The following is a 23,592-nucleotide window of genomic DNA, read 5'->3' as shown; positions in this document are numbered from 1 at the left end:
TTGTGGAGGCTGGTACAATTACAACATGATGGGTTTATGAATAGGAAAGGTTTCGAGGGATATAGGCCAAGTGCTGGCAAATGGGACTAGATTACTTTAGGATATCTGGTTGGCATGGAGGGGTTGGACTGATGGGTCTGTTTCCGTGCTGTACATCTCTATGACTCTAATAAATTCCTCCTCATCTCTAGCTTAAATGGACAAGTTTTTACTCTGAAATTATGTCATCTGGTCCTAAATTCTGCAGAAGGGGAGAAAAACTTTACACAGCTACCTTGCCAAGTCTCCTAAGAGTCTTGTAGATCTCAATGAGATCTCTCACAGTCTTCGAAATTCCATTGAATACTGGGCCAAACAACTCAACATCTCCACATAAGAAAATCCCTCCATACCCTGCATCAACCAAGTGAACTGCCTCCAATGCTGACATATCTTTCTTTAGATATGAGAACAAAGCTAGTTCACAATATTCTGGGTGTGATCAGACAGTTAATTGTGGAGTTTTAGTAAAATTCCCTCTTTTTATTCTCCGTTGCCTTAAAAAAAAAGGCTAACACCCCATTTCCCTTCCGCATTATCTGTTAAACTGGAGTGCTAGATGTTTTTGTGATTCATGCAAGAAGACCCGTAATCACTCTGTGCTAAAGCTTTCTGCAGTCTCTGTCCATTCAAATAATATTCAGTTCCTCTATTCATTCCTGCTAAAGAGTATAACTTGACATATTCCCACATTATGTCCTGTCAAATATTTTTGTCCACTTGCTTAACCTTGCTGTATCTTTCTAAACATTCTTTGTGTAATCCTCACTACTTATCTTTCCACTTATTTCAGTTATCCTCAAACTTGACATTGGTACATTTACTTCTCTCATCCAAGTCATTAACATATAACATAAATAATTGTAGTCTCAGCACTGATACCTGTGACACTCCACCAGTTACAGTCTGCCATCCTGAAAATGCTCTCTTTACCTCAATGCTCTATCTTCTGTTAGTTAGCCAATCCACTATTCATGCTAGTATCATGGACTCTTATCTTATTAAGTAATCGTAAGTAAAAATCTAACTATATTATATCTACTGGTTCCCCTTTATCTAACCTGTTTGTTACCACCTCAAAAAATGCTACTACATTTGTTAGGCTTGACATCCCCTTCATGAAGTTACACTGACTCTGCTTCATTATATTAAGTATTTTTAAATGATCCTATATTACACTCTTTATGGTAGATTCTAATATTTTACCAATGGCCAATGTTAAATTAACTGGCCTACCACAAACTCTTATTCGTCTGTCTCCTTTTTTGAATAAGGGACTCTTCCAGAATCTCAGGATTCTTGGAGGACTGTTAACAGCATATCCATCATCTTTGCAGCTACTTCCTTTCATATCCTGGGATGTAACCCAGCAGGTCCAGAGGACTTATCAACCTTTAGTTCCATTACTTCCCTTGTACTATTATTCTGTATATTTCCTCCCAACTTAAACCCTTTGAAATGCTATTAATGTCCTCTATCAATGAGACTGTTGCATAGTATTAATTCAACTCCATTGCCATTTCCTGAATCCCCATTGTTATTTCCAGGAGGAACTATATTCTCTTTGGTTTCTCCATTCCTTTTTATAAATTTGGAAAAGCTCTTACTGTCTGTTTGATATTAATTGCTAGATTACCATCATAGTTTATTTTCTCCTTGACTACTTTCTTCTTGGTTGTCTTTTGTTCATTCTTAAAACGTTTCCAATCATCTAGGACTTTTTTAGAATCTAATTTTACCACTAATCTTTGCCACATTGTATGCTTCCTCTTTCAATACGACACTATCCTTCCTGGATTAACTATGGCCATTCTATCTCCTTCCTAGAATCCTTCTTCCTCATTGGGATAGATCATTGTTGTAAGTCATGAACTATTTTCGTAAAAGTCTGCCACTTTTCATCAACCATCTTTTTTGCTAATCTCCTTCCCCAGTCCAGGTCAGCGCACCTTCCTTTGTAATTACCTCTACTTAGGTTTATCACAGTTGTTTCTGACCCCAAGTTTCTCACTCTCAACTGAATGCTAAATTTCACCATAATATGGTCATGTCTTCCTCAGGGATCTGTTACTTTGAGGTCACTTATTAAACCTGCCCCATTCTACACTATTAAATCCAAAGTAACCTGATCTCTGGCTAAATCCATAATATATTTTCATAGGAAGCTGTTTTAAATATGTTCAGAAATTCCTTCTTTGCTAAATTGACTATCCACATGATTAATGCACTGCCTTTTTACATGCCCTCATCTCTCAATTTATTCTCTGTGATACAGTATAGCTATTATTTAAGAATATAGTTTAAGAAGTCAGAAAGACACTTGGAACAGTGAACTAACGGCACAATTTCCAGGAAAGCATGTGATTTGAGTTATTGGCCTGTAGTGTAATTAGTGAATTGTTTTCAAAGTTGAACTTCTCTTGACATACATAATAATAGGGGCCATTTGTAGTTTGAGTTCAGATCAGAAGAACCAGGTTTTCAATTCAGAAGAACAGTTTCATATCAGGTTAATTAGTAAAATCTCCAAGATGTGAGAATTTGTATAAATGATTTCAAGCTGTCAGAACTATAAAGTAATCCAGGTTACCAGATTACTTTAAATAGGCCATCAAAACTGGAAAGAGTCAGTTAAATAAGACATCAAAGAATTAAGATAGGACTGACACTTCACCAGGATTGTGGATCTATAAAAGATATTGCTGGAAAAAAGTTTGAAACTTTACTTTTCTGTTAATGTTAATGTCCATCTAAAACCATTTTACGTATAGCTTTGTTTCTTTCGTGAAAAAATATTCTTTAGCAAAAGAACATAATTTTGTCAGCCTTTTGTGAATATATTCTGTGACTAAGCATCATTGTAAACAACCACAAAAATTAAGCTTATTGCCTCTCAAGCAATTCACTTTGGAAGTTAAGTTTACCATTAGATTTGATCATAAATGTATCCCCTCATTTATCTAGATTAAAGTTCATTTGTTAATTATGTAACTATTCAAGTTATCAGAACTGTAAAGCAATCCAGGTCACCAGAACTAGAAAGAGGTCTCTAGGCCAACAAAACTGGAAAGAGGGCAGCATGGTCACTCAATGATGAGCACTGCTGCCTCACAGTGCCAGGGACCCAGGTTCGATTCCAATCTCGGGCGGCTGTCTGTGTGGAGTTTGCACATTCTCCCTGTGTCTGCGTGGTTTTGCTACAAGTGCTCTGTTTCCGCCCATGTCCAAAGATGTGTAGGTTAGGTGAATTGGCCATGCTAAATGACCCATAGTGTCCAGAGATGTGGAGGTTAGGCGAATTGGCCATGCTAAATTACCCATAGTATCCAGAGATGTGGAGGTTAGGTAATTTGGCCATGCTAAATTACCCATAGTGTCCAGAGATGTGTAGGTTAGGTGAATTGGCCATGCTAAATTACCCATAGTGTCCAGAGATGTGTAGGTTAGGTGAATTGGCCATGCTAAATTACACATAGTGTCCAGAGATGTGTAAATTTAGGTGCATAAGTCAGGGGAAACAGAGTAATAGGTGTAGGGGAATGGGTTTGGGTGGGGTACTCTTTTGAGGGTCAGTGTGGACTGTTTCCATACTATGAATTCATTACTATTCCATTCATATATTTTGTAGCACACTACATTACTTGCTGCTGATACCATAAATCACTGACTTACGTATTTAGCAAATTTTTAAATCGAACTTCTGATCTGAGTCGTATTTCCATGTAAATGATGAACAATTGTGATCCCAAAGCTGATTTATGTAGACAACAACTTCCTACATGTTGATGAATCTTCATTTAATCCCTACTCTGTTTTCTAGCCAGTGTGCTTTACTAGCCAGTTACCCTTTGACTCCACATTTCCTGTCTTTAGTAATGAGTTAAGTATGCTACACCTTGTCAAAAGCCTTTTAAAAACCCCAACATATTACACCATCTGCATTACCCATGTGCACTGTTTCTGTTATTTCTTTAATGAATACAATAATATTAATAGTTAAGCATGTCCTTAATTTTGAAACCTACTCCCATTTTTCTGTGTCAGAATTTCAATTCTTTGATGTTTACTATTACACCTTGGAATATAAATTCTATTATCTTTGATGCTCCCAACACTTTAGTCTAAAATTTCGTGAATACATTCTATTTCCTTTTAAGTTATAGAATTCACCTTAACTATCTTCTGGCACTATTCATCTTTTATGTCGCGTGAGGAGTGAGGGCAGAGTTTCAGCAGAGCCTGATGCTAAGACTGCTGCCTGTTGAAGAGGTGTGTGACCGTCACTGATGGAAGTGAAAGACGGTTCCAAAGCCTCAGGTGTGTGGCAGTGCAAGAGGAGTTTGTTCCACAATATTAAATCATTCCTTTCTCCCTCACACTATCCTGACAAAAGTGACAGCCACAAATTTTACTGGCATTTATTTATACCAGTGCAATTATTTTTTTCCATAGAAGGAAATTAATTTTAAAATTAAGTGTGTATGCATATGTATGTACATGTGCATGTTTATGTGTGATTATGTGTGCATGCGCCTGTGTATATGTATACACACAGACACAGACATATATGTAATATTGGAAGTTGACCTTCCTTAACAGCTACATTAACCTAGAGCCCAGAAATTGGTTCATTGTTCTTCTAAGAGAAATATTACAGAATTTAGAGTAATTTCCTCGATCCTAGCTGGGAATAGAGAAAAATGGACAGGACAATGGTAAACAGGATTCAGAGAATATGACTGAGGTTTCGAATGCATTCAGAGTAGAGAGCCATTCTCCAGCCATGGTGGTAGGATAGGAACAACGCATGTAGGGAAGGAACAGTCACAGCCACCTGTAACTAAAATGTTGGAAATTGGTAATGTGAAGATCACAACAGGGCTAGAAGAGCTGAAGTGAGTTAATTAGGAAAGAAAAAGTCAAGTTGGAGATCACGTTAATCACGAAAGGTGAACATGAAAAAGAAAATCAAAATTGGTAGCCTTACAGGAATGCACACTATTTATAAGACTCAAACTAAATGAAGTATTCCTTTCTCTATATACATTATTTTGACTTCTTGAAATGATTCTAAACTGATTTACATTTAGCCTTGGTAATGGAAGATGGAGGTTGGTGATTGCAAATTTCATGAGGTCAGCATCCCAACACTAAGTGCCAAAATGCACCCAAAGGAGACCTCTACACCTGATCCTGCTACAGGACGTGGTTACTTGCATCAGGCCAGGATGAAAGAAACTATCAGTCTTGGAAACCTTTGTATCATGTGATGTTGGGGACTAATGCCTGAAACGTCGATTCTCCTGCTCCTTAGATGCTGCCTGACCTGCTGTGCTTTTCCAGCACTACATTCTTGACTCTGATCTACAGCATCTGTAGTCCTCACTTTCTCTTATGCAACCCTTCGAGCCTACTTCGCCATTTAAAATTATTATTGCTGATCTTTTATCTCAATGCTATATTCCTACTTTCACAACATACCCCTTGATGCCTTTAAAACTTAAAAGTTATCTCTTCCTTGAATATATTCAGGGATTTGGCCTCCACAGTCCTCTGTGGGAGAGAATTCCACTGGTTCCCAACTCTTTGAGAGGAGAACGCTTTCCTCATCTCAGTCCTAAGTGACTTACATCACGTCTTGAGATTGTGATCTCCGAGCTTTAGATTCCCAACCAGTGAAAATATCCTCCCATTTTGTCCAGCCTGGTTAGAATTTCATACATTTCAATCAGATTCCACCCCCCATCTTTCATCCTTCTAAAGTATAGTGAATACAGGCCCAGTCAAACCAACTGTCCTCTTGGGCCAGTCCTGCCACCAAGTATCAGCCTAGTGATCCTCTGCTGCATGCCATGTATGGCATATATATCCTTTCCTATATAGAGAGACCAAAACTGTACACAATACACCAGATGTGGTCTCACCAAGGTACGATATAAATGCAATAGGACATCTCTACTTCTGGACTCAAATTCTTTTGCAACGAAAGCCTATATATCATTTGCCTTCCTAATTACTTGCTGCATCATGCCTATCAATTTTCATTGACTGCTGTACATGGAAACTAATATCTCCATACACCCCATAGTGTATCACCATTTAATTAGAACGTTTCCTTTCTGTTTTTCACACTGGAGTGTATAATTTCACATTTAGCCACATTATACTTCAACTGATATGTGTTTACCCACTCTCTCAACTTATATAAGTCACCTTGAAGCCCCCTAACAACCAGTATTCTCTCTGAGCAATGCAGCAATGCACATGCTCAAACACTCCAAGGCTCTTCACAGGGCAGTCAACGTCAGCATGCTAATTGTGGCATTGACTTCCAGTTCCAGTTTGGAGGCCTGTGCAATCGGAAAAATGCTTGGAGTGAATGCTGCTCACAACTCACAATCCTACCCAGTTTTGTATTGTCAGTAAACTTGGAAATATTGCATTTGGCTCCCTCGTCTAGGTCATTTATATATATATCATGAATAGCTGGAGGCCAAGTACTGATTGATGTAGTACTCCACAAGTCACTGCCAGCCACTCAGAAAGATACACAAGTATTCCTGCTGTTTCCTGTCTGTCAACTAGTTCTCAATTCATGCCAATATATTATCCCCGATCCCATGAGCTTTAATTTTGTCCACTAACATCTTATGAGGAACCTTTATCAAAAGCCTTTTGAAGATCCAAATTTAACACTTCATCTAGTTCTCCCTTATCTATTCTACTATGTACGTCCTAAAAAAAACTCCAGTACATTTATTAAGCATGATTTGCCTTTCATAAACTCATGTGTGCTTTGTCTAATCCTGGTAATGCTTTCCAGGTGTTCTGTTATCATATATTTTATAGTAGCCTCCACATTTTTCTCTCTACTAATATTAGGCTAACTGGTCTATAATCATTTTTTCTTTTCCTTCCCTTTTTCAATAGTAGAGTTACATTTGCCACGCTCCAATCTATAGGAACTGCTCCAAGGTCTAAAGAAATATGGAAGATGACCACCAATGCTTTCGATATTTCCACTTTCTTTGCTACTCTTGGATGTAGATTATCAGACTCCCATGATTTGTCAGCTTTTGACTCCATTAATTTCCATAATACTATTTTCTTATTAATTCTGATTTCCTTCTATTTCACTCTCTCACTACACCCTTGGTTCCCAAACATTTCTGGGAGGTTACTTGTGCCTGCTTTTGTGAAGACAGATTAAAATGTGTGTTCAATTATTCCACTATTTCTTTGGTCCCCATTATAATTGTCCTTGCTTCTGATTGTAGAGAACTTCTATTTCACTTTACTCATATTTTTCTCTTTTTGGAAGCTTTTACAGTCAGCTTTTATATTTCCTGCAATTTTACTGTCATACTCTATTTCTCCCCCTTAATCAAACTTTTGTCCTCTTTTGCTCAATTCTAAAATGCTCCCAAGCCTCAGCCTTGCTGATTTTTGTGGCAATTTTATATGTCTCCTGGTTGGTTGTAATACTATCCCTAATTAAACATACAGCAATTCATTTTGGAAGAAACAGATTGGAAATATACAGATATTGGAAAAAGTGAAACATGTGGATAAACAACTATGGGTTTAAATAAATAATAGGTAAAAACAAGGACTGCAGATTCTGGAAACCAGAGTTGAGATTAGAGTGGTGCTGGAAAAGCACAGCAGGTCAGGCAGCCTCCGAGGAGCAGGAAAATCGGCTTTTGCCCGAAACGTCACCACTCTAATCTGGACTTTAAATAAATAATGTCTATTCAAGTGCAAGCCAAACACCGTTAAACTTTGAGTGCCCAATATCAAAAGGATTTTAAAGCCATAAATTCACCAAGAAATGTGCATTTATCTGTATGAGGACAGACTGGAGATATTGGGACCACTTTTAATAGAGCAGGAAAACCCAGGAGTTAATTTAATAAGGTTTTAGAATTTTGATAGTGAATAGGTAAAGATTATTTTATTTGTTTAGGGAATCAATGGTGGGGGGGATCATCAATTAAAATCATTGTGGGAATGAAAAAAGGCTTGGAGAATTTCATATTAAGTTGTTAGATTGTGGAATGGTTGTAACAGGATCCATTGTTTCTTTCAAGGGAAATCTTCATGACTGTTTGAAACAGAAAAAAATAAAAGACTGTGGTGAAACAGCAAGACATTGGGATTAGTTTAGGATTGCTGTAATATATAGCCAGGACAAATGTGATGTGCCAAATGGCCCCTTCTGTGCTGTTAACGTACAAGATTCAATGTATTAATTGAAAAAACACTGCCAAGATAAATCAAAGTCCATTTAAGTTAAATGTTTGTTTATTGAATCACATTCCTTGTGTTTTCCCAATTGCGGTGATGTCTGAGGAGGTTAAGATCCGATTTCATGTCCCCAATTGTTTTTGGAAAACATTGGATTCCGTTAGATTGCCACAGAAAGCAGAAAAATAATTCAGCACAAGAGGCGGCTATTTGTCCCATTGTGTCTGTGCGAGCTGTCCAAATTAGTGGGTTAACACCATCCTCCTACCCCTTTCCATGTAACCCTGTACTTTATTTCTTTTCAAATAACCAATCTAAACCTTTTGAATGTCTTGAATGAGCCTGCTCCATCTCACTCTGAGGCAATGCATTCCAGATTCTCAATATTTGCAGCATGGAAAAGCTTTCTCCTCAAATCATTTAGTTTCTTTCTCTAATTACTCTGAATCTTTCCCTCGTTCTTTGATCCTCTCAGAAGTACATTTTTTCCCTATTTACTCGGTCCGGACCTCTCAGGGTTCTCAATACTGCAATCAGATGTTCTGTCAGTGTTCTCTTCTCTAAGGAAAACAGTCTCAACTTCTCCAATCTGTCTTCATAGCTGAAATTCCTCATTCCTGGAACCATTCCCATAAACCTCTTCTGCACTGTTTCCAATGCCCAGAACTGAATGCAAAACTTCAGCTGAGTGTCTAGTGTCCTGCACAAGTTCAACATAACATCGTTATTTTTGTACTCTACGCCCCTATCAATGAAGACTAAGCTGCTGTATGTTTTATTAACTATTCTCTCAACCTTCCCTGCCTTTACTAACTGATATACATAACAACCAGATTCCATTGCTCCTACAGCTAGACCCTTTGTTTTATATTGGCACCAAAATGAATCACTTCTGATTTCTCTTCATTGAACGTCATCTGCCACCAATCCTCACAGTTCAGCAACTTGTCAATGTCTGTTGAAATTCTGTATATCCCCTTCAGAGTTCATAATACTTCCAAGATTTGTACCATCTGCAAATGTTGATATAGTCACCTGAACATCAAGCTCTAAGTCATTATTATATATCAGAAAAAGTAATAGTACCAACACTGACCTCTGGGGAATTCGACTCCAAACCCTCCCTCAGCACAAAAATCATCTATTAACCATTACTGTGTTTCAGTTCACTTAGCCATTTCTGTACCCTTATTGTTATTGTCCCTTTTATTCCATGAACTCAAAGTTTGTTTACAAGCCTGCTATGTGGCACTGTATCAAATGCTTTCCAGATGCCCACGTATATGAACCACACCAACAACAGTGCTCTCAGCAAGCCTCTCTGTTACTTTTTGTCACAACTCACTGGGGTAGTCCACTAGAAATCAAACTCTTTATTTTCAAAGCCATAACAAATGTGCAAAGGTGTAGTCAAATTATCCAAAGTCCCTAATTAACCTGACTGACAAAGGCAAGTTAAAAGAAAACACTCACCAGGTTTATGTTCTTAACAAGAAAAATATAAATAAATTATCTTTAATCAATAACAATTAGGAAAGATGAATTACTGACTTAGAACTCTACCCCTTCTTAAATTCTTGTCTTCCACAACCAGACATTCACACAAAGATAAACAAGAAATGGATATTAAAAGAAAAACAGACCATAGAAACACTGTTCAACAACACCAGTATGGACCACAGAATTCTCTATCTCATGTCCTCTTTAGTTCTTTGCAGTTGACACAAGGATATTTGCACATCAATGCACTCTTTCATTTATTGATTGAGAATTTATTCCGTCACTGCCATCAAATGTTATTGCTCCTTTGACAGAGTTTTTAAAGAGAAAGTTGAGTGGAACAGCTAGGCATTACTGGAGATGTTCCAGTACTGCTCCACAGGAGAGAGAGGTTTTTTTTGTGCTTTCCCTTTGTTTCTCTTTTCCCTTCACACAAGCCATGGTCGCCTGGGTAGGAGCAAATCAGAACATTGTTGTCAGCTTTCCTTTACTTCAGAACCTACTGGCTCCTTGCTATCTGCTCTTCCGCTCACTGTCCCACTGTAAACAACACAGTGTGCTCCAAGATTTTTAAAACAGCAGCCATCTCTGCAGAGCCTCCTTGGTTTAAAGCAATATCTTCCTTTTGTAGTCTACAGTTCAAAACTAAAGGAAATAAAAAGATGTAGTGTTAACACTTTTCAAAAAATCCCAGTCAGCTAGTTGAACATGAGCTTCCATTTAAAAATTTCACACTAGTTTGCCTTAATTAATTTGAAAATTAAATGTGTAGTGACAGACTTAACACTTTTGATCATGGGTGTCACATTTGCAATTCTCCATTCCCCAGGCACCAACTTGAGTCAAGGAAGCCTTAAAAACAATTGCCATTTTCTCTATGATTTCCACTCTCACTTCCACCAATATCATGTATCCATTGCACTTTAAGTGCAGACAACCTATCCAATGCTTTAACCTTAATCATTTTAAACCTTTGTGATAATAATATTTCCTCCTCCTTCACCATATCCTGGTTAGCATCTCCATCCTTAGCAAAAACAGATTATCATATATTTTAAAGAGCAAGAATTGTAATAATGCAGTGTTAGTAACCTGACACTCATGGTAAGCACTGCTTATGCGGCTGAGAAGGTTTAGTGGGGCAGTGGGGGGAGGGGGGGGGGGGGGGAGAGACAGTCAATGCAGAACAGAACTGAAGGTGTTTACTTAAATGCAAGCAGTATATGAAACAAGGTAAATCAGCTTGCAGCGCAGATTTAAATTGGCAGGTGTGCTGTCGTAGGTACCACAGAGCCGTGGCTGCAAGGGGGTTCAGAGCTGTGAACTAAATATCCAAGGATACACAGCCTTTTGAAAGGATGGGCAAACAAAGTGGAGTTGCCTTATTAGTAAAAAATTAAATTATATTATTTCTTGCTTTCAATTTAAAGTTAGAAGGCATAATCTTCTATGTAGGTACAGCTGAGGACTGCAAAGGGAGAAGGATGCTAATGGGAGTTGTTAACAGGCGTCCTAGCAGTGGTCAGGGCGTGGGGGAGAAAATAAAACAGGAGGTAGACAAGGCATGTAAGAAAGGCATTATTACAATAATCGTGGGGACTTCAGTCTGCAGGGGAAATGGGAAAATCAAGTTGATGGCAAATCAAGTCAGGGACAGCATAAAAGCAAAAAAGAAAAGCATACAATGTGGTGTCAATTAATGGGATGCCAGCAGATTGGGAAGCCTTTTAAAACCAGAAGAAAACTAAAAAAACAATAATGGGTAAGAGGATGAAATAGGAAAGTGAGCTAGTTAGAAATATATAAGAAGATTGGAAGTTTTTTAAAAAGATATCTAACAGCTAAGAGATAGGCAAGAGTGGACATTAGACCGCGGAAAATGAAGCTGGTGAAGTAGTAATGGGGAACCAAGAATTGGTGGGTGAACTGAATAGATACTTTGCAACAGTTTTCATAATGAAAGACACAGGCAGCATACCAGAACTTCAAGAGAATCAGTGGACAGAGATCAGTTTAGTGGTCACCATGAAGGAGAAGGGATTCAGAAACTGAATGTGGATAAATCATCCAGACTAGATAATTACACCCCAGGGTTCGGAAGGAGATAGCTGAGGAGATTATGGAAGCGTTGACGGTGATCTTTCAGGAATCACTGGACTCAAGGAGGGTCCTAGAGGACTGGAAAATGACTAATGCAACACCCCTGTTTAAGAAGGGAGGAAGGCAGAAGACAAGAAACTATAGGCTGGTTAGTCTGACCTCAGTTGTTATTAATGTTTTAGAATCCATTATCAAAGATAAGATAGAGTCATAGAATCAAGATGTACACCATGGAAACAAACCCTTCAATCCAACTCATTGATGCCGACCAAATATCCCAACCCAATCTAGTCCCACCTGCCAGCGCCTGGCCCATATCCCTCCACACCCTTCCTATTCATTTGCCCATCCAGATGCCTTTCAAATGCTGCAATTGTACTAGCCTCCACCACTTCCTCTGGCAGCTCATTCTATACACGTACCACCCTCCGTGTGAAAAGGTTGCCCTTTAGATCTCTTTTATATCTTTCCCTTCTCACCCTAAACCCATGCCCCCTAGTTCTGGACTCGCCCACCCCAGGGAAAAGACTTTGTCTATTTATCCTGTCCATGTCCCTCATGATTTTATAAACTTCTATAAGGTCACCCCTCAGCCTCCAACACTCCAGGGAAAACAGCCCCAGCCTGTTCAGCCTCTCCTTATAGCTCAAATCCTCCAACGCTGGCAATATCCTTGTAAGTCTTTTGTGAACCCTTTCAGGTTTAACAGCATCTTTCCGATAGGAAGGAGACCAGAATTGCACGCAATATTCCAACAGTGGCCTAACAAATGTCCTGTACAGCTGCAACATGACCTCCCAACTCCTGTACTCAATACTCTGACCAATAAAGGAAAGCATACCAAATACCTTCCTCACTATCCTACCTTCCTGCAACTCTGCTTTCAAGGAGTTATGAACCAAGGTCTCTGTTCAGCAACATTCCCTAAGACCTTACCATTAAGTGTATAACTCCTGCTAAGATTTGCTCTGCCAAAATGCAGCACCTCACATTTATCTAAATTATCTAAATTCATTTGCCACTCCTCAGTCCGTTGGCCCATCTGATCAAGATCCCATTGTAACCTGAGGTAACCTCCTTCACTGTCCACTACACCTCAAATTTTGTTGTCATCTGCAAATTTACTAATTATACCTCTTATGCTGACATCCAAATCATTTATATGAATGATGAAAAGTAGTGGACCCAGCACCGATCCATGCCAATCAGATATCCTAAATTAATCTAGTCCCATTTGGCCCATATCCCTCTAAACTCTTCTTCTGCACATACCCATTAGGATGCCCTTTCAATGATGCCCTTCCTATTCATTTGCCCATCCAGATGCCTTTCAAATGCTGCAATTGTACTAGCCTGCACCACTTCCTTTGGTAGCACATTCCATACACCACAGAAAGGTTGTCCCTTTGGTCCATTTCAAATCTTTCCCCTCTCACCTTAAACCCATGCTCTCTATCCAAGGCCTTCACGATTCTATAAACCTCTACAAGGTCACACCTCAGCCTCCGACACTCCAGGGAAAACAACACCAGCCTATTCAGCCTCTCCCTATGGCTCAAACCCGGCAACAAGTGCATGGTAAAATAGTGCTGAGTCAGCATGGCTTCATCAAGGGGAGATCTTGCCTGATGAATCTGTTAGAATTCTTGGAGGAGATAATGAGCAAGTTAGATGTAAGAGAACCAGTGGACATGATCTATTTGGATTTCCAGAAGGCCTTTGAATGTGCCACATAAGAGGTATCTAAAGAAGATAACAGCCCAATGTGTTCGGGGCAAGGTACTGGCTTGGCTGACTGGGAGAAGGCAGAGAATACGGATAAGGTGTTTTCTTCAGGATGATTGCCAGTGACTAGTAGAGTTCTGTAGGGGTCAGTGTTGGAACCATAACTATTCACATTATGCATTAACAATCTGGCCAAAAGAACTGAGGGCTATGTTGTTATTTTGCAAATGACAAAGGTAAGTGGAGGGACGAGTAGCGTTGAGGAAGCGGGAAGGTTGCAATAGGATTTGGGCAAGCTGGAAGAGTGGACAAAGTATTGTCAGATGGAATATGATTTGGCAGGAAAAGTAGAGATCTAGACTATTTTCTAAACAGAGAAAGACTTCATAAATCTGAAGCACAAAGGGTCTTGGGAGTTCTCATTCAGGATTCTCTTAAGGTTTACATGCAGGTTCAGTTGGCAATTCGAAAGGCAGATGCTACATTAGCATTAATTTCAAGAGGACTAGAATCCAAGGGCAGAAATGTACTGCTGAGACTGTTTCAAGCTCTGGTCAGAGCACATTTGAAATATTGTGAGCGTGTTCAGCCTCGTATCTAAGGAAGGACGTGTTGACCTTGGACGTGGTCCAGTGGACATTCACAAAAATGATCCTGGCGAAGATGGGCTTGTCGTATGAGGAACAGTTGAGGACTCTGGGTCTGTATATAACAGAATTTAGAAAAATGAGGGGGGATTCTGTTTGAAACTTACAGAATAGAGATAGGCCTGGATAGAGTGGTGGAGATGATGTTTATACTAATAGGTGAGACTAGGATCCAAGGGCACAGCCTCAGAATGAAGGAATGACCCTTTAAAACTGAGATAAGGAGAACTTGCTTCAGCCAAAAAGGTGGTGAATCTGTGGAACTCATTGCCTCAGAGGGCTGTGGAGTCCATGTAATTGAATATATCTAAGGCAGAGGTAGGTTCTTGATTGATAAGGGGATCAAGGATTATGGGATAAGGCAGGAGAATGGGGTTGAGAAACATATCAGCCATGATTGAATGGCAGATTTGACAACCTGAATAGCCTGATTCTGCTCCTATATCTTATGGCAACATATCGGTATCCAGTCAGGTGATCTGTAGCTCAGTCCATAGTGGCTTGTTCAGGAGTTAACATTGTCAGAGAGATGTACAGGCACCAGTCAGGGGTCTGGTCATTTCTTTTCTGGGACTCTCTGATCGGGTTGCTCAAGGGAGTGGGCCATGGTCAGTCCATCAGGTCTGTCCACAGAAACTCAGGGAGTAGCTGTTGAGAGGAGGAGAACCAGTCAGTTATTTTTCAGGACTGGGAGTTTGCAGGTGGGGGGAGGTGGGTGAAAGGAGGAATGAGAATTGTGAATTTGCAAAGGTGCGGGGGTGGTGGGGAGGAGTGGAATATGGTGAAGGGATATCAGCCATAATGAGGAGCACCTTGGCTTCAATGGAGTGGACTGTTTATGACCACAATTGGCATGATCACCTCATATGCCAGAAGATGACTGGGAAGGGTGCAGGCTTTTGTTTGGTTAGGTTCAGAGGTGGTGTGAAGCCTGCAAGGTGTAAGGGATAGGCTGCCAGGAAGGGGATGTGGATGTTTGGGAGCTGACCGACATTTCCAGGTAGAGCTTGAAGCCACTGGCCAAGGAGCACTCACTATCACCTTCCATCGTGTTGGAGATCACGAGTGCATAAAGGTGGAAGAAACATGGCTGTGACCACACTCAGAGTGAAGTGGGTACATGACTCGACCATTGAGGGAGGGGGCAGCAGGACCTACTTACATTAGGCAGATATTTAAAGGGAAAGAACAATGCGGACAGCCCCATGCATTGTACAGGACACAAACCTACAGGCTCTCTAATCCTTGACTATCCAATTGCATATATGTGTTGCTCCTCCCTCTCTCAAACATTACTGACCAACGCATTCACTCCTGGACATAGAGGCTGTGAAAGAATAGTGATGTTGTAGAAGGAGGCCCAATGGTGTCAGTAGCATCCATCATCCTGTATACAACTCATTCCTATTTTATCCAGATATTGCAGCAGGCTCTTACCCCAGACGTCTATCCATGGAACATTGTGTGTGGCATAAAGTTATGCCTCATCTTGAAACAATTACATTTGGGCTACACGCAAAGAAACAAACAACCAGATGTAATGTGAAAACAGTGCAAATTATTTAAGAAGTGTCAAATAGTATACAGCGCACTGTTACCTGGGCTACCAAAGTGCCTCTATAAGTTGTCTTTGTTCTCTCCCACCAATATACCTTTGTGTAGTCCCTGATTTTACAGCTAGAGTAGAAGGACCCTGCTCGGCAATTGAGCCTGTTGGTCTTGGAGGTATGTTTGGAGACATGGGCAGCAAGGAAACGATGTCTAACAAATTGAAAATTAAAGATGGGAGTTGAACAAAATGTTGCAAGGCTGGATCAGTGCCTTGTGCTACCAGACCAAAGGTCGAGGCAGAATTAGAGAGGCCGGAGTTCTCGAACCCGTAAATGTGAGTGATTTGGGCCATGTTTAATATACCAATGATGATAGAAGATAGATCGGTACATTGATATGATGATTTTAAGATAGAGTCATAGAGGGATACAGCACAGAAACAGATCCTTCTATCCAACTTGTTCATTCTGACCAGTTGCTCAAACTAAACTAGTCCCACTTGCCTGCATTTGGCCCATATCCCTCTAAACCTTTCCTATTCACGTACCTGTCAAAATGTCTTTTAACTGTACCTGCATAAACCACTTCCTCTGGCAGTTCATTCCACGTTCAAACTATCCTAAGAAAAAGTTGCCCCTCGGATCCTTTTTAAATCTTACTCCTCTCGCCTGGTTTTGAACTCATCTATCCTCGGGAAAAGATCTTGGCTTTTACTTTATCTATACCCCTCATGATTTTATAAATGTCTATAAGGTAACCCTCAACTTTCTTCCCTCCAGTGAAAATGTCCTAGCCCGTCCTGATAATTCAAACCCTCCAGTCCTGGTGAATCTTACCTAAACCCTCTCCAGTTTAATAATCTCGACGACTAATCCGGTACTGTGAGCTGAGGAATATCATTCACCTTTAATCAATGACCTACTTGCTGGACTAACTGGAGGTCAATTTCTCAGTAAAGTTCACTTTAGTCGAGGCCATCTCTAGATTAATGTAGATCCTGAATCTCCGAAGTACTTGACAATTATAACACAAAGGACTATTTAAATACAAGCAATTTCCATTTTGCATCACATCTGCATCTGTGTAATTCCAGCATGCCATGGATCAGATTTTAAGGGGAATTGGAAGGAGTCCATTGTTACCAAGTTGATATTTGAGTCATGGGGAGAAATGCTGAACAGCATCTCCAAAATTTAGGTGCTGCTCTGCAGAAACTTGAAGATTATAGCCTCAGTGTGAGGAAAGACAAATGTGATTTTCTAAATCTTCTGTTGAATATTTATGCCATGTCATTGCTTGCTGAGGAACTACACAAGGCACCTTCAAAAGTAAAACCCAGCAGTCAGCCATGTGAAAAACAACAAAATGGCAAGACATGACCCCAAGAAGCATTGCCTCAAGATGACCTTTTCTGTGTATTTTTGTTCAGACCGACTGTGAAGAACATAAGAAGAAAAGCCCTGCTAAACCTGCTAACTTTTCTGGAATTCTCCAAATGATGAAAAATAAAGCTGGAAAAGAGAAGGCCAAATTTGAAGACTGAGCAAAGGTAAAGCATGTTATGACTGAGAAATGAAAAGTAACTTGACAGCTGAATGTAGCAAATAGGAGGAGGACCACAATGTGCCTAAAAGGCCTCAGCATTGACCAAAAATCAAGTCCGAGTTTATCTGTTGATGATGCAGCAAAGAAGCCTGGTGTGTTCTGACATATATGTAGTGAAGAAGCTGTTCGTTAACAAATCTGAAGGAGAAGTATGATAAGGATATTGCAGATTATCATGCCAAAGGATAACCCTGTTACAAGTGTTGCAACCTTTCAATTGTGAAAGTTGTGCATATGATCCAAGGCAAAACGTAGTATGAGTTTTAAGCTCTACAGGTCTTGTTGTAATAATCATGCATTTTAAGTCTTCTATGCTGTAGAAAACGTCACTTAGTGTCTGCCCCAAGTATTAGATTGGCCGTGCAATATGTTTTCGATTTCATTCAGAATGAGTAAGAATGTAATAGCTATATGGCAGTGAACCCTGGTAGTGATCAGTTAATCTAGACATGTTGGATGAAAAAGGAGGTAAACGTCATTCGGTACTAACCTCCTCTACTGATATACATCTTGCTACAGCACTCCAACAAATATTGGCAGGCAGTAGCCAAATCCAAATGACCATGAAATGGTAAATGATTCCTTCCATTTCTGTGAACTGTTTCATAGATAATTGTAAATATTGTAAACCTTTTCATTGCAGAAACCTCTGATGTAAAGGTGAAGAGATTATGTATATTTGTGTGTGTTGGACTGTCACTTTAGAAGTCTAATCACACGTCATAATGACTTCATTAATCAATCTGGAGGGAAACAACTCAGTTTAACCTTGCGACCAGCAAAATGAATACCTCATATAATAAAGTGAATACCTCATATAATAAAGGTCCCACTGTTGTTTGGCCTCATTGACTTCCTATCCTTCTTGAAATGTAAGAGACATGCAGTCTTGCTGAAACCTGCAGTGAGAGGAGATGTTGCAGCCAGTGGCTAGAAGGGATGTGTAGTGAATAGTCTTGACAATGGGATTAATGTGAGAGTTGCAATAGAAATGAAGAGTTGTACTAATTCATTTGTTGGGACACTGATGTCTCAGCATCCCCATAGGAGCAATCCTAGTCCTCATAGCAGGTGAGGAGACAAGTCTCTGGCACCTCCCACCCACGAAGGCTCTCTCTGTCCTGTTATGGGCTGCCTTCTCTTGCAATGAGAGAAAGGAAGGAATTGAGTGAGGCGAATTTGTGTGACATGCCTGTTGTGCTGGTGCAGGTGGGTGAAAGATGATGAGATGGCCTGAAGTGAGTGATTGGGCAGAACGGAGAAGCTCTGCATGGTTAAGAGTGTGAGAAGTTGGGTTGGGGTGTGAGAAGGTACGGGAAAATATTCCTGACAATAGTGAGAGTGGGAGAGCATAAGCCTTTGTTGGTGCAGTAGCAAGAATAGAGTGAATGTGAGGTCACGGAGAACAGAGTGCAGCATTGATCCTGGGGGACTGAAATAGGTTATTTACCTTTGTATGGCACTGCCTGCTTTCCTCTGGACTGTGGGTGTGGCACTGACCCACATGGCAATCTCAAATCAGGTTGACAGGCTCTGGTATGGTAGCCTTCTCTGTAAGGAGGACTCCCCTCCTTTACACCACCTCCTTGCATAGGTCCTATAGGTTCCTGGCAGAGAATTGTGGTGCCATCTTTCCGTTCCCCAACATCTTCCGAAAATGTTCTTGACTGAGTGGAGCAAGCTTTGGAGTCAGTGCTTGGAGTCAGCCAGGTGCATTAAAGGCACAGATGCAGATACAAGGGTCACTGGTCTTCAGTGAACATCTGCTGAGCAACCTGTTGTTCAGGGAATGGCATGTAGTTAAATGGAGCTGGAATCAGACAAGATGGAAGTCATAGGGTTGGATTAGGTAGTTAATGAGATTGCTTGGTAATGTACAACAAGAAAACGCATTGGGCCTTGCTGTGACAAATCCTCCAAAAACTGAAAAACAAATCAAAGTACCTAATCAAAGTAAAATAAGTTTCAGCCCTTTGTTGCTAAAGTATCCTGTACCTTTTACTCAGCAAAACAAATCAATATTTGTATAATATTACTTCATAAGAATAAAGTTTATCAAATATCTTTTAATGATAAAGATGGAAAGACTGAAAGATCTAAAGATCTGTCCTTGTGGAATGTGGTTAATCCCAATGCCTCTTGAAGTAGCAATGCATTGCATGTTAATAATAATGGCTTAATGGATGAATATGACAACCACAGACAGCATGGCCACTGCCTTCAGTTTGGGTTCCAATTGTATCTGAAGCTGGTCTCATAACTCTGGATATCCAATGGAGGTTTGGAAAAATGCAGGCGAATGCCCTCAAGTGGGTGAAAGTAGAATTAGTATTTCCTTTGGTTCAGAAGTCAGTGGTCAGAGATCAAGAATTTATAATGTTCACCAAGGGTCTGGAGAAATTAGGAGAGATTTTTTAACCAGGAGCATTGTTACACCATGGGGAGATAGAGACCATTGATTTTACTTTAATGTTTTAAGGAAGACATGTGTGGTTTGTTTTGCATTGCTCTACCACAATGGCCCTGTTAGCTTATCTCTGTGTTGTGAGATTGTATCCAGTTGAGATTTCATTACCATGTACAAATTTATGTCAGTAGGTCCTGAGCTGGTGACTAAGTAGAGTTACGCAACCTAGATATAAAAGTTGAAACTCAGAATTGAAAAACCAGGCATGGTGTCTCAAATAATCCTGAACATAGAGCAGTCCAGTAATAAATTAGTGCTGTGATGAGATTGAAAATGACACTGAATCTGATTCAGAGTTTGAATTTCTGCCATTGGCAGCCTCTGACGTTGACATAACTTTCAGTGTCAATGATTCAAGTGGCAAGCCAAGGTTAAGTCGTACTAAAACTAACAAGAAAACATCCAATGTAAACCCAGATCACATTTTTACAGAAAACTGTAATACCTGCCTTATTAAAAGTAGTATTGGCTAACAAAGCAATAATCTGAGTAAGGGAGCATCCTGCAAAAAGTCGCAATTGCACAACTTGGCATTATGTTAGAGAAGGAGAAAGATCACATATAAACCAAGGTTTTAATTTAAGTAAAAGTGCCTTTAAAAGATTGGAATGCTATCTAAACATGTTGAACTGAATTGAGGTGTTAATGGAAAAAAGGCAAATATGGTGCTTTAAAGAAAATAAGCTGCACTTGCACTGTCACACAAATATGGTCAACATGAGAAGATAGAGTACAAAGGAAGTGGCATATAGAAAAAACAAGAAAGTAATGTTCCAGCAGGCCGAGGAGTATAAAAAATAATAAAGACTTCAAACCTTCTTCCACCTGCACTTAAGCTTGAGTGATAGGGGCAGTGGTGCCCATTTGGCTCCTCATGCCTGTCTCACTGTTCAATGAAGCAGCTCCACTTTCCAGCAACTCAGCAAAGCTGGCAGCACCTGTGGTATGCAGTCGAGAGCTAATTGTTCTGGGAGTCCTCAACATTGACTCCAGGACCCATGAAGTCTATGTTCATGTTAAACATGGGCAAGGAAACCTGCTGATTACCACATCCCTTGGCTGATGAATCAGTACTCCTCCATGTTGAACAATGCTTGGAGGAAGCACTGAGGGTGGCAAAGGTGCAAACTGGGCTCTGGGTGGGGGATTCCAATGTCCACCAGCAACACTGGCTCAGCAGCAGTACCACTGACCAAGCCAGTCAGGTACTAAAGGACATAGCTGTGAGATTGGGTCTGCAGCAGGTGATGAGGGAACCAACAAGGAAAAACATGCTTGACCTCATTCTTATCAATTTACCAGATGCAGATGCATTTGTCCATAACAGTATTGGTAAGCATGACCACCACAAAACCTCACAGAGACAAAGTCCCACCTTCACATTTATAATGCCTTCTCGTGTTGTTTGTGATGTTATCTCTGTGCTAAATGAAACCAACTTCAAACCAATCTAGCAATTCTAGATTGGGCACCTTTGTGGAGCTGTGGGCCATCACCATTAACAGAATTGTACTCCAACATAATCTGTAACCTCATGGCCCGCATATCCCCATCTCAACCATTACCATCAAGCCAGGGGATCGACACGGGTTCAATGGAGAACGCAGGAGGGCATCCTAGGAGCAGCACCAGACATACTTAAAAATGAGGTGTCAACCTTGTGAAACTACCAAACCTGATTCCTTGTGTGCCAAACAGCATGAGTTGCAAGTGACACAGAGCTAAATTAAGATTTAGACCATCGAGTCTAGAGGACTTGTTGACTCTTATCCTATTAACTTATGCGGCATTTTTTCTAAAATAGTATTAGTAAAGACCATAAGACTTTAAGACATAGGAGCAGAATTAGTCCAGTTAGCATATTGAGCCTGCTCTGCCATTCAGAGAGATCATGGCCGATCTGATCATCCTCAACACCACTTTCCTACTAATCCCTGAAACCTCGATTCCCTTGAATGATTAGAACTCTAACTATCTCAGCCTTGAATATACTTAGCCGAGCCTCTTCAGCCCAGTGAAGTAAAGAATTCCGTAGATTCACTATCCTCAAAGAAAAATCATCCCTCTTCTGCCTTAAATGAACAACCCCCTAATCTGAGATAATGCCCTCTAGTGTTAGATTTTCTAATAAGGGGAAACAATCATTTTATACCTGCGTTGTCAAGCCCCTGAAGAATCTTATATGTTTCAATAAGGTCTCCTCTCATGTTCCTCAATTCCAATGAATATAAATCCAACCTACTCACTCTCTCCTCATTAGAAAATCCTTGCATATCCAGAATCAACTTAGTGAACCTGACTGTCTTCAATGCCAATATATCTGTCCTTAGAAAGGGAATCAAAACTGTTCACAATATTTCTGATGTGTTCTGACGAGTACCATGTGGAGTTTTATCAAGCCCCTCTCTATTTTCTACCCCATTCTCTTCAAAATAAAGACAAACAATCCATTTGTCTTCCCTATTGCCTGCTGAGCATTTTGTGATTCATGCACTAGGACCCCCAAATTCCTCTGTGCCATAGCTTTCTACAGCCTAAGCTATTAAACTAATTTTTAACTTTTCTATTCTTCCTGCCAAAATGTATAACTTCATAATTTCCCACATTATATATACATTCCATTTACTAAGTTTTTGCCCACTGACTTAAACTATCTACATCCCTCAGACTCTGTGTCATCCTCACTATTTGTCTTCTCATCTGATTTTCTGTCATCTGTAAACTTGGGGATAGTGTGTTCATTTCTATCATCCAAGTTATTAAAATGTATTTTAAATAATTGAGACCAAGCACTGATTTCTCTGGCAATCTACTAGTTACAGGCTGGCTTCTGAAAATGTTCCCTTCATCCCAACTCTCTGTCTTCTATTAGTTAGCTAATCACGATCTATGCTAATAGACCATCCACAACACCATGGGCTCTTACCTGATCCAGATGTCTTATCAAATACATTTTGTAAATCCAAATTTATTACAATGTCTGGTTCCCCTTTATCTAACCTGTTTGGTACATTCTTGAAGAGCTGTAATAATTTTTTTTCGTTATGATTTCCCCTTCACGAAGTCATGCTGACACGATTTGATTACATCATGTATTTCTAAAAGCTTTGCTAGCATATCTTGTATAATAGAACATTTTCCCAACGACATAAGCTGACTGGCTTGTAGTTCCATGTTTTAGTTTCCTCACTCCCACACTTTGCCGTTATTTTGCAAATGTTGTTATGTATTTCATTGTGAAGAGAGAGCAAGTATTTTAAAATCTCAATTTTTTTTATTCACACTACAGTTTTTTTCTTTCTCTACCTCAATGGGGCACTGGTTTATTTTCATCCTTCTCTTGAATTGCAGACTGTTAGGGATAATGCTGTGGAACCTTCTTAATGTGTCAAGCATTACTTGTTTTCTAATTTAATTGTCTACCCCCCCGCAGGTAATACAGTACGCTGTTCTCATCAACAGATATACAGCCACAAGTAAGCATGCTATGTCAATACAGCAACAACTTTGTTTTATATAACATCTCAATGAATAAAACTTTGCAATGTACTTTACAAGGTTGTTCATCCAAATTTGACATTGAGCTACAGGACTTATCAGGAAACATGGTCAAATGTTTGATAAAAGTGCTAGTTTTTTCAAGGAGCATCTTAATAGAGGAGAGTGTGATGGATAGATTTAGGGTTGGAATTCCAGAATTTAGATCCAAGG

General features: G+C 39.8%; 1 long non-coding RNA gene across 1 annotated transcript in view; it reads left to right on the top strand.

The window, feature by feature from the left end:
* Positions 1 to 23,592, top strand: part of LOC148146970 (uncharacterized) — a 49,528-nt gene that overhangs the window by 9,029 nt on the left and 16,907 nt on the right. Inside the window, exon 3 of the long non-coding RNA XR_015760180.1 lies at positions 17,239 to 17,358. This is a non-coding gene — a long non-coding RNA (uncharacterized LOC148146970). The remainder of the gene's footprint in view (positions 1 to 17,238; positions 17,359 to 23,592) is intronic.

This window comes from Chiloscyllium plagiosum, unplaced genomic scaffold (assembly GCF_037043375.1).
Source record: "Chiloscyllium plagiosum isolate Xiang-an unplaced genomic scaffold, Cpla_swu_hap1 HiC_scaffold_18, whole genome shotgun sequence".
NCBI classification, from domain to species: domain Eukaryota; kingdom Metazoa; phylum Chordata; class Chondrichthyes; order Orectolobiformes; family Hemiscylliidae; genus Chiloscyllium; species Chiloscyllium plagiosum.
This window is presented reverse-complemented; position numbering and strand designations above follow the sequence as displayed.